Source organism: Siniperca chuatsi, linkage group LG20 (assembly GCF_020085105.1).
Source record: "Siniperca chuatsi isolate FFG_IHB_CAS linkage group LG20, ASM2008510v1, whole genome shotgun sequence".
Lineage (NCBI taxonomy): Eukaryota > Metazoa > Chordata > Actinopteri > Centrarchiformes > Sinipercidae > Siniperca > Siniperca chuatsi.
The window spans coordinates 9,503,445-9,521,846 of NC_058061.1; the positions used below are offsets into that span (position 1 = coordinate 9,503,445).

Sequence of the window (18,402 nt, forward strand, 5' to 3'; positions counted from 1 at the left end):
ACCGGAGTCCTGTGCTCCTTCAGCTCGGAGCACAGTCCGCCTGTTGAGTGTTTGATCCGGGATGTTGGTGGAGCGGGACCCTGCAAATATGTGGGCACAACAGTCTCAGATTTCCCGTTGCTTGGCCAGCCTGAGTCCAGACTGGACATTAGCCAGGAGCAACCTTAAGTCCAAACTGGGCCAGCTTGACTCCTATCCCAACTCTTCCTCTCCTTCCGGAGCGATCACACAGCACTCGCCGTGGTGTTTGGTCTGGTTGATCTGGCTGAGTGGATCGTCTCAAGGTCCGCTGCTCTTTAATCCAAACCTTTTCCGATGAATAGGTAATACATGTTTCAGCAATAAAGCCAGAAAAAAATAAGATAGCAGATAAAAACTAAAATGTAGTGGAGTTTGAAGGAGCTAACCTACAGGCCGCAGCATCTACAAGCAGAGCCGTTGCCATAGTCAAAATCTCCTGATCCAGTCGTATTGAACAATTTTGGCTTAGCCCTTTAAATCAAATCCAATCAGGTATCATTCAATGATGTTTCAGCAATAAAGCCAAAAAAATAAAAATTAAAACAAAAATGTAGCAAGTTTGAAGGAGTTACCACCTGCTGCATCTACATGCGCAGCCATTGCCATAGTATAAATACAGTATAGGGTTTATACATTACATTAAAGGACCTATATTAAATATAATATAAAATGTACAGTAAGTATGGGCATAGAAAAAGAACACTGGTTTCTGTATGCAAACAAGTTACAAAATGAAACAGCTAATAAAACTAATAAACATTTTAATGTTCTTTCTCTTGTTTGTTTTGGAGTTTTGTAAAGGGTAGTCTTGGCTACATTTGTTTCAGAGTTACTTTATTGGCATTACGTTTTAGTTTTTGAGGAGCATACAGCTGAGAAACCACCAGAAAATACAAAGACTGATCGATATCAGATCTGTTTTATAGCTGATTTGACATAATCTTAAAATGTTTAAAATGGCATGATCAAAACAAAGATAAAACATACATATTATGGACCAAGCGACTGCCTTTATAGTCTCCTCACTGGGAGAAACCAAAGCAAACTCTGTAAAGGCAGAATTACACCTCATAAAAGAGATAATTCATACGTTTGTGTTTTGACTTGCACAGAAGACCCACAGCACAACTGCAGCCCTTAAAACTAAAACTCTCAGTTTACGTGCAAACTTTAAATACAAGTGCAATCTCCAACCTTCAATTTAGCTTTACAAGTAAAACCAAGTGGCCCCTGGTTTTACAAAGTCAGTGATTTGAGGACAAAAATACAGAAACAGCTCTGAAAGAGTGAACAAACCCCCAGTGCTATATACAACACTGTATGGTTGGCTTGGATGACATGCTAACAATTACCAGAGAGACCACCAGAGGAAACGAAAGAGAAACATGTAAAAACCTACTGCTGTACAGTACACACAAAACATGTTTAGAAGTGTTTTAACTTGGGAATCACTATGAAGAATTTTGTAAAATTTAAGTATAACACACAGATGACTTTCCTCTGTTTGAAAAGTTAATGTCAGCAGAACCCCAGACTCCTAGTGGAGATATTTGTCTAGTAACCTTTTGTCCCTGTAGAGGTCAGTGTGCTCCAACATACAGCACTAACTTTCTTTTTTTTCCAGCAGCTGTACAATGATTCATGCCCAGTCATCACTCACACCAACATATTTTCATACGTTTTCTGAGCCTCTCTATGTGACATCATGTTGAGCTCCCCTCCAAAAACTTTTATAGTCTTCCAGCCTTGCTGATGCTCGGATATATTGTGTTGACAGATATATGAGGAACTGTGAAGTGAAGTGTGCTGAGCTGCAGTGACTCCACAAGCTTGTAAACACTGTTTACTATTACAAAAAAGAAACATTTGATCTCACTGTTAACCTTTCCCCGCTTTCATTTTTAAGCACGATTGCATGACGGGAGCATTTCCTGCTAATTCTGATGTCCCTTTGAATTTTCTGATGTGCTACATTTTCACAATGGCAGCGGCTACTCCAAGTCTTAATTGTGACTGAAGAAAAAAATGGTCATGGGCTTCCCTGTCTGGCCCATCTGCATGGTTTCTTCTATGATTGCTTCCTGATTTTCTATAGCAAGGAAGTGTGAGGAATTACCCCTTCAAAGGGATGTGTGCCCCACCAGCACTAATCCTCAGTTAATGGCCAGTAGAGGCAACAGACCCCAACAACCCTTACATCCTGCAGAGGCTTCATGTACATAATTCCATTGCCAGGTTAAAAAAGAGTGAGTCCCAAATTGTGAAAATACATCAGTAATCATAATTGCAGGAAGAAAAAGAATATATATCCTCTCCTTATGATGAAACTTGCTCACAACCTCATGTGAAAATAAGTTGTTTTTAAATCTGCTTTTCAAACTCAGACAGAATATTGTGCTTATAAATCAACAACGGCAATAAAAAAACAGTGTAGCAGTAATTAGTGATAACTTTTCTTATGGGAAGGGCTGAGGCTGTTGGAGTGGTTAGTTCCAGTGACTCTGAGAAACAAGCACAGCTCTCCCTGGTGGCCTCAGGCTGAACCAACAGACCGTAATTGGACTCACAACCCTCCAATTTACAGAATTAAGGAGAGACATCAGCCTGTCTTATTCTGCTGATTTGTGCTCAGGACAAAAAATTTTTTACAAGGCAAAAAATGGAAAACTGAGATTCTGAAATGTAGGCTACTGCTACAAGTTTAAAATCATTGATATTAACTAAGAATTCTGCATAGATCATTTAATTTATTTTAAATAACTCAGATTTTGCTGTGGAATATTGACGCATAGATTTTTTTGCAGAAAGGGACCCCAATTAACGCTTTAGCGCTTCAAAGTCAAATATTCACCCTAATACAAGCACAATTAATTGGTGAAACATGGATGTTGTTACCGCACACATGTAGAACAGATGCCACTGAGCCTTGGGGAAGTGCAAACACTTCACTTTCACGTCGCTGATCTCTCTGGCTGCTTTGCAATGATTTAGCATTTGTTCAAATTATTCAGACATCACAGTTTGTGCCATGTGACCTGTCAGCGCTCGTTACAGAACGGGTAAGGCTGAAGAAGTCTGACGCGCCACAACCACTGTAGGCGTTTGGGTGGTTTGAAAATGCCAGTGTTTAAAACTAGTTTTGTATGTTTCAAGGTAACGTGTTAAGAAAATACTGATAATTGGTTCAAAAATCTTTTTTGGGTTACATAGTCTTGGGTTACATGATCAAAATGACAGATGTTGAAATATTTCCACTATGACAAATAATTTAAAATTTCCATGATTCAATGCTTTCCAATATTTTATTTATTCATTAATGTATATAGATGAAGATTGTGCTGTTGATTTTATTTATACTACAGATAGTAATTTCTCTCTGAGGTTGCAAACACTTTGATTGGTAATTTCTGGATTATTTGTTCTCCTCTTCCAATATTTATGCTCTCCGTAATGGATATCAAGACAGTTTTCAGCTAATAGTTGAAGACATCCAACCCAAGCTCAACGAGGAGACTGTCCATTGGTCGAACCGCAAAATGTTGAATCTTTAATCGCCTCACCTTTTGGTTAATTCATAATTTAGTGAAGTGGGAGTGAAGCGTTTAGCTTTTCCTGGCTATGGCCCGCTAAGTGAAATGGTGTGTAAAGTGTGAGGTCATTAACCTGTTACAGGTATGTTCTCTCCTAATATTAGGGATAATGTATTCCACCCAAGTGTGACAAAAAAGAGGGAGAACTCTTTCACAGGTAGGTGCTAGCTATTCGTTTTTAGAAAACTTCATTTTGGAACATTAGGTTATGAAAAGTTAATATCATTTTAATCAGAAGAGATATCCCTTCATATCTGGGTGAGATTTCCACTCTGCTGCTTTTGGACCAATAGAGGAAGAGTACAAGATAATGACCCATCCTCCTCCTGTGCATATCACACTGTGTTCATTTATAGCACTGAATTCTTAACCTAACCATTATTTCTTTGCCATTGTCACTTAAATGTTCAGCTAAAGATAAGATTGCATTCAAGCACCTTTGTAAAACATTGCTTTGCATATTAGTGACAATTCCCTTCAATACTAATTTGTATAGTGCATGTTTTGGGGGTAAGGTGATAATTTTATTTGAGTGTTTCTTGACTTTCATTGGAATTTTATCATGATGATATAAACACATTGTGTTATAATCTGTTGTCCAAATGAATAATTCCAAGTAAATTGTGATAAAACTGAGTTATTGAAGTTTTTGTTTTTAATGTTCGAAGGGATTTGTCAGATGTAGGGCAAAACAGTGGAACACGATAAATGCATTAAACATCCGTTTGATTATTTTACATGTGATTTTACATACATTTACCACATCTGATTATATATATATATATATATTTATACACAGTATATTGGAAAAATCTTCATATTGGGATATTCATTTTAACCATATTGCCTAGCCCTACATGTATTCTGCTAGCAAAGAATTGTAAGAAATATTGATTAGATCTGTCAGTCAGTCTATTCATTTTCCCTTTATTCTACATGAAACAGATCAAGACCTGAACAGTGATTCTGTTTATTTCTCAGACCCATGTGGGTGAAAAATTAAAAACAAAAACCAAACATTCAAATACAGTAACTTCGAAACATTATACTTATCTTGGCACTATCCGTGTAGTGTATGTTCAATACATGTTACAGTTCAACCCTATTTTACTTCAATACTCTGTTTTTTATTTTATTCTATTTTAGTTGTTGTATATTATTTGGCTTTTCAATTGCTGTAACAGCACAATTTCCCTTTGGGATTAATGAATTACTCTATTTATCCATATCAATTATAGTTTTACATGTGGCAGATAATGCAGATATTTTTGTATTATATCTTTTTTTTTTGCATCTGTTCTTTGACTCAACTCCTATATACATCTCAATACACTTAATGTGTCCTGATGCTCTGTTTGACTCAGTACAGACGAGGCTATAACTCCTGATGTTTATCGATCCTTTAGCCTCTGTTGAATTTATTTCTACAAGTCTATACAAATCTGTTTCTGTGCAGCCTATTGTACCAGAGGGGTTAATGTATTATACAAAGTGTTCAGATCAGGGATTAGATTTTCCCCCAATTCCATCAGTCAATTCTCGGTGCTCTCCAGGGCATTCATCATTTTGACAGTTGCAGATAAGGCAATTATTTTCCTCGAGCAACTACAAAATGTAGACATGTGCTTCTGTGACAGTGTGTCTGTTTGAGGGGGGAACACAAATATTATTCCACCAGTCACTCGTGGCACATATTGCTTGCTACAAAGCGATATTCTCTGTAACACAAAGAAAACAGATGTTATGAGCATTTCTGCGTCCTAATGCACTTCAGCGTTTCATCTTTTTACAGTGAACTGAAGCTCCATACTGTGATTCAATAAGACGTCTTTACGAATGGTTTGCTGTTAAGGCCTGGTTTTCTGCAGCTGGAGTAAATATTTACTCAGTAATATAGGCCATGATTGTTTTTATGGTTTTAAACAGATGTTCTAATTGTCATTTAAATATCAATTTAGTTTATTTTCCTGACTCTCTTCTGAAAATCAGCTTCAGAGCAAGAAAACACAATCAATGTTATACTATTGCATTACGTGCATTATTTTTCATGGTAACGTAACAGAAATAAAATTTTAAACATAAAAACATGTAAACAGAAAATCTGCATACTAACTGTGCAGCCCTAACAACCACAGGGTAATTAAATACTATGTATTTTCACAGATACTGAAAAAAAAAAAAACTGCAACTGAGTACTAGCAGCCAGTTTTACATTGTTTTGAGCATGATATTCATATAAAAGCACACAATGTCCACCCTACTGTCCTGAGATATGTTCCTTCAGTATGACCATATAAATATATATTTAAGTTGTATCTCCCCAAATGAGTCCTGTGTGAAGAAGAGAGAGCTGCCGCTGCAGAACTGCCTGTGATCTCCCCTATAAACCCCTGGGGGGCAGCAGAAGACCTTCATTTCTACACTGGTGCAGCTGTTTACGGCTGACTTACACCACTGTCACCTACTGCTGAGGCTCAAGTCAGGACACGATTTAGGCTGCTGATAAATTCTCCCAAAAGAAACAATAAAGTTTGCTCTTACAAATAAACAGGTAAAGATTTCATAGAAACTTCTTTTCTTTCTTATTCTGTCTCTGTCTGTCTTTGTCATATTCCTCACAGATGTAGTCGTAACTAATGGCAAAAAATTCTTTAATGCAAATATTCAGAACTATATGTTTGTACTCAGAATCTCATTAATAAATCAGTTTGATTTATTTATACAAACCTGATATATAAGAACATAAGAGGAGATCACTGTCAGATTGCCAAGATAATCGGTCTGTTGGCATTCATTGCACAGATAGACATTAATGAGCGTGATTGTTAGATGTCAGATATTAAATAAAAGCATCATACTGGATAGTGAGACTATTCAAATTAAGAGAGATAGAGAAAAACAATCAAATCTTAAGATTTTGACTTTCTATTTTGCTTATCTATGACACAAACAAATCTGTATGGGAAGCAAAACAACACAACACTTATTGGACTCTTGGTGGATTATGCTCCTTATATGCCATAATTCCTTTCATATGAGTATTGTAAGTGTGTATTCGCCACATTTTGAGTGGAAGGCGTTCTTGTCTGAACCTCAGAGTTAATAAAAGTGAGAGAGCAGAGGCAGAGCAGGGGGGATGACGTTAGGCTGAGCTCAGGTCTGTCATCGGATCAAAGTGGAAACTTGTTCTCCCATCGCTGTCAGCACGTTTTAATGATTGCTGAGCCGGCCCAAAGCTGTTCCTCCCTAAAACTTTCCCATACCAAGTGTCTGATACATTCATAGCTTAATCATTAACTTGCACTTAATTCGTATGGAGCAACATTAAGCTCAAATTACAAGAGGATTTTGGCAATGAACGGTTTCATACAGGAGCCACTTCTGGACATTTCTGTCACAAAAAATAAAAGAATACATATTGTAAAAAGTCACAAAGTAAATAATGAAAATAAATAATTGCAAAGATTTCATAAAATTAAAAAATGAATAATTATTACATTATATTATAACATATTAACCCATGTTAACCTTGAATCCACTAATTTTGACAAGCGGAAAGCAAAACTTCACTAATTATTTTGACCGGACAAACATATTATATCGTAACAAAACATCATCATTTAAAAGTACAAAGACCAGATGTTGAAGACAAGAATATGTAGGATGTGTCTACGTAAAATACGACTGTAAGTAAAGTAAAACCACACCCTTCAATGTGATCTACAATCATTGGATAATTGTTAAAATACAAATATTACTGTCCATCTATTCAAGATTATTGGCTAAATTATATCCAGCAGTATGTCACAACAGTTTCATCTCATACACTGAACTTAATGTACAGTTTCTAAGATGTCATTGCTCATTGGCATCAAAAAAACACTAATTAATTCTTCAGTAATTCCTTTCTAGTCAGAGAGCCAAGACCTCCCTCAGAAGAACTCACTACATGATAAAAGCAAAGATACCACTGATGCACTTTTTTTGAATACATAGCTATGGCTCTTAAACTACGACCCTCAGTTTAAAAAATATTATATTGCTGTATATTGAAGTAGAAACTGTGACTCTTTTGGTGCAGGAATATAGAGCATAACAGTTAAAGGATGGTAAATGGGCAAAAGAGACAAAAATGATTCAAATAACAAAAACAGTGTCATTAGTGGACTGACAAAGGTTTCATGAGGCCGTCTGAGCTGATGTGCTGTGACAATAAATCAAACACAGGAAGAAGGCTGAGGCCTTTATGGGGAGTGCCACCCATATATTGACTGCACATCATAGCAGCCCTGTTGTGTGCTGGATTATAAATCCCATTTCTAAAAGATATATGGGACATTTGATGTTTCAGACCTGCTTTTTCTTCAACCTAACCGCATGTTTGATTTTGTTTTCCATTTACAATCACATTAATCCCAAAACAGTTCAACGTCGACTTTAAAGTCACTGTAAAGTACTTTACATGTACGGTAATTAGACATTTGATCCAATTTTTCATACAAAGCCAATAATGTTGCTACTATTTGGATAAGTACAGAGTTGGTAATACTTCAAGTAGACCTATAAAATCTTTGTACTTTAAATGAGCTTACCCCTTTTTGTCTGAAAGTGTCCTGCCCGCCTGTACGTCTGACAGGACGCATGGTGCATGTAATGAATGAGATGGCTGGTGTAGGCCTCTATAGGGCTGAAAAGTAGTTTCAAGGAGAGAGAGAGAGAGAGAGAGAGAGAGAGAGAGAGAAAGAAAGATCAGCCAACAGATGAGAAGAAGAGAATCTAAGCTGAACAGGGGATCAGCCCCTTCAAACTGTCCCAAAACAGACCTCTGTCCCAGCAGAAACTCTCATCTCTCAGCCTGCCAGGGACGTACATGTAGGTCTACCTTGTTAAGGGTTTTTGAGTACAGACCAAATGTGTCAATAGCACCGGGTATCGATAACTGGAGACGAAAAATGTCAAGTGCTGAAAGTTGGTATCAAATGCTTTGTCTTCGAGTCTTCGTTTTGCTTACTTTTTCTTTGATCAGATATTTCCTGAGTGAAATTTTAATTTTGCTCATTTTATTTAGAAAACGTGGTTGTGCAGCTGCTACAACACAAAAGTATTGAGAACTTACTTTTCTAAAAGAAAAAAATGTGTTTTGTTTAAAAAAATGTGTTTATATTCGCTACAGAAACTATAGCATTGTATTTGGCAATTGTATTGAAAATGTTAAATGATACCGAGCCCTGACGACACAAGATCAGGTTCTGTCCTTGGTATTTCTTCCTGGACATTCAGGAATTTAGTGGTCTGAAGTGGTTTACATTCTACAACTGAAAGTTGAAAGTCAACTTTTTTGTCTATTGAACACTGTCTATTGACTATTTTTGGGCTATGAACAAGAAATAAAATCAAAGGAGTCAAGTAAAATGTCCTCACCAGAATTTTATTCCTGGCAGTGTTCGAATGGCTCAGCATTTAGACTATCAATAGATGTTTGGCATAGAGCTCGGAGATACAAAGTACAACTGAATAATAAATGAATAAATTAAATGTTAAAAAAAATATAGATATATATTATGCTGTTTTTGGTGTCCTGTCAAAATGTTCTACTTTTGTTATGGCGGACTAAACCACTAAACTTGTGGGCGGCAGTACACATTTATTCTTTCCGACAGGAATACTTTTTGACACTTAATGCCTCTACATTGTCTTTGCGTTAGGAAAAATATTTACATTTCCACTGCATGGATTTTGCTGAAACTATTACTGCGTCTAGAGTGACTTATGGTAAGTTTACAGTCAGTGCTTTAGAGGACAAACAGATATGCACACATACAGCATATACAGAGAGAGCTAAACACAAACACATGCATGCACGCACACAAACACACGCACCATCCTTCAGAACCATTGATTCTGTTTTGAATAGTGTATTTTCTCCTGAGTCTTGATAGTCTTGCTACTGCCCATGCTGTTAGTGCGCCAGGCATTTTCAAACTCTTTACATCCATTACATTCCACTAGGTAAATACCTAATGCTGGAAACATTTGTCAATGTGTGCGCCTGGCTGAACAGAATAGATTATTGGGGGCTGAGTAAAATACACTGCGTTTCCAAACAGCTCTATGCCTGTGACATATTAAAAACTTCACACAAGACTTGGTGCAGTTTCCCCCTGCACCAAGGATATGTAATATTTCAAGGAAATAAAGCTTGCAAACAATAGTAAACATTCTTGGGAAAGAATAGGAATGTCACTATTTCAAATAACATGAGCAGAGAGGCAATTTCTGCCCCTTCAGCAACAATATACAGTATATACCATTCTCAGACCCTCTTCATGTTAACTTTAAATGAGAGGGATAATTAGCAATACCCAATTTAATCAAATGCACTGTTTACTGTAAGATCCTGGATGTAATATGCAACCATTTATCTCAAGTACAGTGTATTGCAACTCCCTGACTTACTTGGGTTTAAGCTTAAGACTTTTCTGTTTGCCACTGCCTTTTATTTAATTTAATTTGGGACTATTCATTCATATCTTGCACGGTACTGTAGCTGTGCTTGAATGTTTGTTCTCCTGTTTAATTTGTCCTATTCTAGCTTAGCTTATTTTTATCTCCTATTTTAGTTTACTCTCTTTAAATCCTATTTATGTGTCTTTTTATATTGCCTTGTGTTTATTTGATATTTTGTCTTAATATATTTTATGTCTTATGCAAAGCACTTTGAAATGTGTTATTGTTGAACAGTAATATACAAATAAACTAGCTTTGCCTTATTAAGATTTTGAAACATTTGTCGCCTACTCTCAAGTATTTATTGATTGCACTTTGGGAAGAAAATGACCTAAAACTCGGAATAGCAGTAGATGATTTCTTCGATTAAAACCAGGTCAGAGCAGAATTAGACCATTTTGTAGAGAAAAACATTGCATTCCTAATGGAACCTGTTGCAAAAACATTTAGAGCTTATTCCTTGAATTACCACAACATTCAAACAGGGATAACAGACTCATCTTGGAGCCTTAACACACCTAAATCGTAATGGGAAAGGACCAGTTTGAGTCTCATTAACTGGATTAGCACCTCTCTAAAATGGCTGGTATGAATATGCATGGAGCGGTGGGAAGTCTCTAAAATGTGAGTTAGAGAAAACATTCCAATGTTGATTCCAAGTAGTTAGACTCAGTTACATTGTTACACCTAAATATGAAAGTGTTGTACATTAAAGAGACAAATTAAGTCTCTTGTAGGGCAGAAACATATCAGTTTTATGGCATATAAGGTAATACACCATATAATATTCACCAAAGAGATTATGTTTTACAGTGCCTCTTTGTTGTTTGTTAGTTTGTTTTTTGTTAGTTATTGTTAGTGCCTCTGTCAAAAACTTTCTGACAGATTGCAATGGTGTGAGGTCAGGCAATGGGCCAAGGAACAAGTGATTTGTTTTTGGTGCAGGTCCAGGTAGTGTTTAAAGTATTTCTAAGATTGCACGATGCAACATTTTTGAACATTTTGGCTATTTTCTCACATTTGTTTCAATTAACTGAATGTATAAAAATTGGATTGAATGAATAAAATCTTGCACATTGCCTATTGTTTTTATCACTGTGTGTATTTTGATAAAGATGCAGAGTAAAAACATGTTCTACTGTTACTGTAAAATAACACATTTAGAGGAGTGTGCAGCATTGGCACAAAAAATGCATTTGGTGGAACTACACAGTTTGTATTTGTGTGTGAAAAGATTTTCATAGAAAAGTAGTCTCAGATGATATAAAAACTCAACAACACATTTCTTTACGTCAGCGTGCCTCTTTGATCTTCAGTAATTGATAGAGAATAGGACTCCTGTTGCAGACCCTCTTCAACAAAGATACACAATAAAGAGCAGGGACTAAGAGTGGACAGGGGTGACGCTGGGTCTCTTATTTGGGTGCGTTTCCATTCATTCCTTCAATATTCCATTCCTGGTTCTGCTTCATAGGTTTGTCTATTGTGGAGCCCTGAATGGGAGAGCGCAGGAGCGTCTCTGCTTCCGTTAATTAGAGCTTTTTGCAGCTTCCGCTCCTTGAGGAGTCAAAGTTTAAGCACTGAAGAAAAAAAGAAGCCCTCTGTGTTGCTCCAACCTCAGTCCTCCATTGTGTCTTCAAAGACATGAAAAGGTATAGTTTACCACTGGTTGGGGTGTAGGTGGCTGCAATGTTGGAGTGGCTGAGGCAAGGACAAACAGTGAAAAGTGAGATTTTTCACCCCAGAGGATGTTATGATAAACTACCGGGCTATGTGTACTTGTTTTGGTAGTTTTAGAAGGATTGTCGGCATTTAAGTAACTAGTTAGGTGTCACATCTTGAGTTTAGAGTATTTCTTAAAAAGCTGGAGTGATAGTGAAGTGCTGTACATCTGATCCTGAAGTTCATATGCAGGTAAAAGCAATGGGACATTCCAAGGACTATTATATGCATACTGATTGTGCAAGAACCCCGACTTGTCTTTACACATGAAATGACCAATTGTTCGTGCAGGCTTAAGTGATGCACGAGGCAAAAGAGAAAAAAAAAGTCCTGGGGTCTGTAATGACATGTGGCTATGGGTGTCCTTTTATACCTTGAGATTCCCTTTGCCTCATTAGTTAACACACTTTCTTAGTTTTGAACAATACCTTAGCTTGAGTTCTCCCAGCAGAAATCCCCCCGCTCAGTCGATATTTCCAGGGCCTGCAGCAGAGTTTCAGAGAGAGGGCCCTTTCCCCCCTGTCCTAACAGCTTTAATACTTGTAATTATCTCTTGCTGGGGGAGGCTGGAAATTGGATTAGGGTGGTGAGTCTCAGCTGAATGAATTACCTCCATCTCCCCACTTGGTGGGCCACACACTGATAAAGTGCGGAAAAACGGATTTGGATTCAGCCTTAGCATTCATGGCTTCCTTGTGGAAAAATGAAATTTTCCAACAGAAGGGGCCAGTGTGCCAGCAGTATCTGTCCACAGCATGTTTCATCTGCTCCTGCTCTTCTGGAAATGCAATTACCTGCGTTATCGGGGCCTAAATGGTGACAGTTTGGCAGGGGAGCAGTTCCACCTGCCAAAGGCATCATTCGACAGTGTTTTTGTTGCATTCAGTATTCTTTCAGTTTGAAATTACTCCCCCTTATTTCCACCTGTCAGAAGTAAAACACGCTGCTGATTTGTTTACAAGTAGAATGATATTTTTGGTGATAGAAAGGAAAAGAAAAAGGAGCTATACAACCTTAACTTTACTATTTGATTATGTTTATATGACCAATTTCATCATGATTTGGCTTTCTCCTTCATGTTATTTATGCCTAACCCAGCCAATCCTCTCATACATTTTTGCAAATGTTTAATGAAGTAAAAACATAATAAAAGCCAAATATTTTGGATGGCTGCAATATTTTCTCAATTTTCTACGATCTAAAGTTGAGAGTAGCACAATGAAGTACAGAACAATGAACTAGAGGAAAGAAACAAATGGAACAGCCAATAACGATGTTTTATTTCTGTACTGTACCTCAGCCTTCACTTGAATGACTGCACATACAGTATAGGTTGATACTAAAGTATTTAACGTCAATTCAGCTAATGTTCTACATGTGTTGTTTCTCTCAAAGGAGAGCAAAGCTCTTTCAGAAGGTCTATTAAATCAATATGTCGGAAGGCTTGCCACTGTGGATAACTCACCTCCAATACATCACACAAAAAATGAAGTGAAAAGATAAATGGTTTGAAATTTTATTACAAATAATCAAACACTTCCCTAAATGTTGTGTCTAAACGAAGCGAAAATTACCTCAGACTAAGCCGAACTAAAGAGATAATGCTCTGAGGAGAAGTTAGACTTTCGCTTAATTTGGAAGGGAGCCAACTTTGTTTCCCCGTTGTTCATTAACTAGTGGTTTTAATTCAGTTTCATATTTAATTTCCCGCTGTGTCATTGTAAGGAATCAGATCAAACAGAGGACAAACTAGCCCTACATACCCAGCGCTCGCTATCAGACACCCCCCTCGTCTTTTCCACTTCCCATTCTTTTAACCCCCTACTGAGTACAATCCTTGAAGGTAGATAAAAAGAACAACAAAAGATAATTAAATCTAAAAAAGGAGGGAAAAATCTCTGCTTTCTCACTCAAACAGTTGGGGATAGATTTCAGCACAGTAAGGGTTTGGCTAATTTATACAATGGCCTGATGGGAGTCCTTCAACATTTACACTCTGCCTGGGACATGGATGGGTAAAGAGAAATTATATTTGCGACTAATTGTTATATGTTCCTATTTTTACTGTCTTAGCTTATCACACTTCCCAGCACAAATAAAACACTCTTTATTTGCATTTGTCCGATTGCAAGACCACCAAAAGCCAAATTCATAATAATTAATGATTAGATTATCAATTTACAGCTCTGCTGTTATCAGAGGAGTAAAGATTGCTCTGACGTGCCTTGTTGTTCCAACTCAAACCTGCATCCCATCGGTGACAAATCTAAAATTATAATACAGTAATGCTTCACATAGACCCAGCTATTTAGGCGTGAATTTAATATTCATTGCTTTTGCAGCTTGGTTGGTTTTAAGGTGCTATCACCCTTATCCACCCTCCTCCCAACCCCACCCACTCCCCAACATCGCTGCCACCTACACTCCTATATCCACCAAATAGGGGCAAATGGCAGTCACTGGGACAGACACACATACCCAGCCGTCTCTTTGTCCCTCCCTCCTTCACTCATTTCCCCCATTCTCTTTCTCTGGCTGCCTCTCTCTGTCCCCCATCACTCTCCCTGTCCTTGTTTTTGATCTTCAAACGCTGGTAGGGATAATGACTACAAATCAGGGATGAAGGTGAGTGATCACAATGTGGCCCACCCATCCCAGCTGGCCTTTTTACTCCCCTCATATGATGCATCTTCCTGACTCTTTCTGAGAACCCGCTGAACTGCACCGTGAGGGTTTCATATGGAGTTCACAGGGGGCTGAATACAATTGGATGGACTCAGTGTTTAAGGCTTCCAAAGTGGCTTGATTCTCCATTAGCAGCATGGAAACAATTAACTACAACATGTATGAAAATAACAAAATATTTACATATGGTTTGTGTAAAAACATTAGGGTTCTTTTCGTATTCTTATTAAACAACCTGGGTCTTACTGTCACCATTTTGGCCATTTTGTTATTGCTACTTTTTTTGTAAATAATGGAAACACTACAGCACCACTATACATACCTTTACAAAAGAGTGCATCAGGTAACCACACAAGCAGTCAGAAAGGTTTTTCAACAAGTCCTCAATTTAATTATATTGACTAAACAACTTGTTTCAAAGTAAATGTGAACAATATTGCCCAAATCGTGTTCTTTCCATTGAATTGAAGTTCAGTTATCAACTTTGACCTAATGTAGTTACCTTAGCTGTGTATGTACAAATGTTTAAAATGCAGTGGACAATTACAGTATAACACATTTCAGGTACAGTCACCTTTGTTTTCACTCTCAAAATATGGACATGTTTAGAGTATGATGAGGAGACTGTAACGTTCCTCAAATAAATGAAACAAAAATAAATGCCATATTTACATCATGTTTTCTATATTGTTTGCCACTGTTTATGGTTTAACTGGCGCTCTTTTAATTCTGTCATCTCGTTGTGCCCTCTTCTGCGATGGTTTAATGGAACCAAAGTGGAGAATTAGCAGCCCCTGCTGTTTATTTCGATGAACCAACTTGTAATATTTGCAATGGATGGAAAAGCGCATAAATAATAATTTTCTTTAACTGATTTTCTGGATATTTGGTTCAAATTTTTGCTACATTTGGATGAAAACCTGGCTTATGTCACTATACACACACATCTCAGTAACTGAGTTTTTGAATACTGGACTATACTGTAAAATGTTATAAGAGCAGATAGGAATGATGGCCCAGGAAATTTGCTATGAATGTATGGTAAGGTTTAATAAAAAAAAAACATACTGTCTGCCAACAGATTTGAAGCACAATCTTCTCAGCTCAAATGGCTGCAGTGATACTGGACATCCAACCATTGGAGTCTAATTAAAAATGCAGCAACTTCAAGATCTCCTTTCTGTTACGTCAAATTAAAAAGTGTCCTAGTATCAGGAGTCCTATCCTTTCACATCATAACTTTCTAATGGGCAGTTTAGATGATTCATGCCAATCAAACATCTGTTCTGCATTCCCCTTATCAAGAGGAGCACCTGTTGACCTCTACCTGACCTCCGCCGGTAAGCAATGTGGTGGGAGAGAGGGACTATGGTTTCCTGTTTCAGGCAGCAGGACAGAAAAGACCAGGAAGAGGTAGTTTTATGACCACTGTTTACCTTATTGGAGGCCTGCCTCTTTTCTTCTTTTTTTCCTTAATGTTCCCGGCAAAAAAATGTTTCACTAGGGAGCAGGAGGTGAAATTTTTCTCATCCAAATGGATGGCAATTTCCCACCATTTAGCACCTGAAGGTAATTAGCTTGAAGAGATTGCGGAGTGAGAAACACGTTCATGGAACATTAACTCTCGTACATTCTCCAGTTGCAGGGAATTAATAGGAAAGATTAAAGTTTAAAGAGAGCAAATGCCATTACCACACAAACCACCTCTCTGTGGCACCATCTTGGGCTAACTTTTCCCCCTCTTTATAATAAGTCTGTATTTCATGATGGCATCGAGGTCTGGATTACAATAGCAGGTAATAAGTGGTGAAAATGACACAGTTCTGCAGGTTTGCGATGCGGTTGTATATGAGACAATGAAGAGACTCAATAGCCTGCAGCTTCATTTTTCTCCATAACAGCTTCCTGCCTTCTTACTCTACCCTCTACTCTACTAATAACCAACTGTGCATCCTTTCTCTCAACAACATGTTAAGCAAATGAAAAAGCAAACTTCAATTTAATGAAGGTCTTAATATATAAGTTATTACCTCAAATAAGAAATGTCTTGTTAATCACACAGCCTTTCCTTAATGTAGTTCTATAAGCAAAACAATGTCTGGAAACAAGCTATTTTATGTGTTTATGTATGCAGAACATGTGAATGCACACTTGTGTTTATTCTTCTTGGATATAGCAAAGTTGGCAACAGTGAACAGTGTATTTTAAAGATAATCAAAACCAGACGATAATTCATACCTTCAGATTTAAAAGCTGAAAGATATTAAATTGAGACATGGTGGAATTTATTGCCCAGAAAATCCCATTCTACTATCTGATTTGAAAAGTCCAGTCCTCCAAGCTCTCGAAAATCTATTTTCCACATTTTAATACCCTGCATAACAGTCCTCATAATTCATTCGAGTGTGTTAAGCACAGTTTTATTAGATCTGAAACAAATTTTGGTGGGGGATCCTATAGGCCATTAACCATGGAGTAATTTTATCCTTGTTTCCTTAATGATGCCATAATGGCGAGTGAATTTCTTAACTAAAGACCAAAGAACATTTTGAAGGTCAGCTTCATCTGCAGACTCCTTCATGCGCTTCTCTGAGAGATTGGAAAAGTCGGAGATCTTTGAAGAGTCATTAATAACGCTAAAGCTGAAGGCCTATTTGCGTTCTCGCTTTCTACCTTTTAATGTTACAATTTCTTCCTGCTCTTTCTCTCCTTTTCCTTCCTTCCCTCTGTTTTGCAGTTTCTGTCATGCAGAAAGAATGGAGAGCTGAATGAGAGGGTAAAAATGGCAGTGCAGTGACATACAGATCCCAGATGTGGTGCCTCAATAATTTAAATTTTATGCCTTTGTTATCACTTTAATCATTTTCTTTATTCGTTTTGTTTCTGCTAGAGGAGAAACAGTTGATAGGCCAAAATGCCATGGGAACAATTTTTATTTGGTGTGTGGTGCAAAGTCTAATTAGAATTAGAATTTTGCTGAGCCTTGAAATGGTTGGTACTTTATCCTGATCGCCTTAGATATTGTTCGAAGTCAGTCATTTGTCATAGCAGAGCATGCTGGGAAGGCTGCTGCTAATCAAGGCTCCATCTCCTCCACTCTTTTTCTGCTGCCATTGCACCTCTGTCCAAATAAATGCTGTTGGGTAAGGATGAATGCAGTCTTGGCTCTGACACTGAATCTTATAGGAGCTCTGCAATGCAGCTCTCATGTCATGTTAAACCAGACTACAACTTTCAAAGAAAACAGTCAACTTTAAATTTACTTTGATTAACTACTTCAAGTAATTTGATTAACTTCTCTACTGAGAATCTCCTGAGTACGACTGTAAATGATGGATGGGAGAGGAATTAAGTGCTCCAATGTGATTGGTGATGTACCGCAGTAACTTTTTGGGACTTTTTTGGGAGGTGTCTCTTGATAATCCTTGTTTATGTGATTGCACGCTAAGACAGATCTGATGTTAATTGAAATGAATCACGCGGCAATTATGGCAATGTCTCTGCAAGGTCACTGATCCTTCCGGTGGATCCCCCTGTAAAATGACACACCTCTGAGCATGGCCGCTCCACCCCCTGAAGATTAGCCACATAAATAAATTGCCCAGGGACATGGGAGCACTCGCTCTCATGTGAAACCTCAGTGCTAGTGGCGGAGGCCACAAGCAGTGGCATTTTTGTCATTGTCTGTCAGGGACAGAGGAGTATTTCCCCGAAACAGCACATGAATTTTATCCCCCCCGGGAGCCAAGGGTCTTTAAAGAAACTGAAGTTGACAACCGTTAACATTTAGAAATGTACCAATAAATGGCTTTTATGCAGACATATCCCAGTGCCTTGGTGGCACACACTGTCAGGGCCAGAGCCGCTGTTCAGGAGT

The 18,402-nt window shown here is 37.7% G+C and overlaps 1 protein-coding gene across 1 annotated transcript in view; it reads right to left on the reverse strand.

Annotated features, from left to right (window-relative positions):
• The window catches only part of LOC122867349 (cadherin-related family member 1), a 102,611-nt gene that overhangs the window by 40,850 nt on the left and 43,359 nt on the right, over positions 1–18,402 (reverse strand). Inside the window, exon 5 of the mRNA XM_044178032.1 lies at positions 8,204–8,298. The gene's annotated coding sequence lies outside the window, so the exon portion shown is untranslated. The remainder of the gene's footprint in view (positions 1–8,203; positions 8,299–18,402) is intronic.